Raw genomic sequence first — 1,375 nt, 5'->3', positions numbered from 1 at the left:
GGGCAATCAAACCACATCAAAGCATTCAGAGCGTCAGCACCCCAACACCTGTGTTGTTCAAGGGGTGACTGTATTATAACCTGTAGACCAACCACTAAATGAATAAACAATATGTGTGGCTAACATGTCAAAAGGAAATTAAAATAAATTTCTAAAAACATTATTGAGACCCATGATTTCCTAAATATATTTGGGAACTAAAACTTATTTTAAATTCATTAGTGTTTATTTGGTTAAAAAATAATGTATGAAATGATGTTGAATATCACTCATCATCAGAAAACTGCAAATGAAGACTACAATGAGATATCACCTCTCACCTGTCAGAATGACTGAAATCAGAAAGACAAAAACCGAAACATGTTCGCAAAGATGTGGAGAAAAAGGAACCCTTGCACCCTTATGGTGGGAACACAAACTGGTGCAACCCACTCTGGAAAACTGTGGATTCCTCAAAAAGTTAAAAATAGATCTACCCTAACCACCCATTGATGTCACTACTGGGTATTTATGCAAAGAATACAAAATACTGCTTTGAAGGGATACATGCACCCCTATGTTTATTGTAGCATTATTTACAATAGCCAAACTTTGGAAGCAGCCCAAGGGTCCATTGATAGATATCTGGATACAGAAGAGGCAGTATAGATCCACAGTGGAATATTATTCAGCTGTGAGAAGAATGGAATCTTGCCGTTTGTAACAACATGGAGGGGTCTAGAGGGTATAATGCTACGCCAAATAAGCCAGTTACAGAAAAATGTCATATTACTTCCCTTATACGTGGAATTTAAGAAATAAAACAAATGAATAAAGAAAAGAGAGAGAGAGAGAGAGAAAGACAAACCAACCAAAGGACTCTTACTACAGAGAACAAAACTGATGACTACCAAAGGGAAGGTGGATGGGGGGATGGGTAAAATAGGTAGTGAGGATTCAAGAGCACACACTTGTGATGAGATCTGGGTGTGGTACGGAAGTGCTGAATCACTAAATTGTACATCTGAAACTAATATAGCACTATATGTTAACTGTACTAGAATTAAATAGAATTAAAATTAAAAAAACTTTTAAAAAGAAATAATAACAATAATAAGAACAATAGCAATAATAATAATAATGACATTTTCTATCTTTTCCTCTTTCTTATGGTTCAGAAATTTTCACAAGTGTATTTTTTTTGTATATCCTAACATGTATAATAAGTTGCTATCAAAATAAGTGATCGAATATACATCAAGCCTTCCTAGTCGTCATAACATTCTAGATCTCTCATATTTACCTGGGTAGTTAATAATTGGGACTTATCTTACAATTTCATTGATCCAGTAGTGACATTTTATTTCTCTATAGAGTGAACTTCTCTGACTGGTGA

The sequence above is a fragment of the Mustela erminea genome, chromosome 11 (assembly GCF_009829155.1).
Source record: "Mustela erminea isolate mMusErm1 chromosome 11, mMusErm1.Pri, whole genome shotgun sequence".
Taxonomy (NCBI): Eukaryota; Metazoa; Chordata; class Mammalia; order Carnivora; family Mustelidae; genus Mustela; species Mustela erminea.
Note: the sequence above shows the minus strand (reverse complement) of the source record.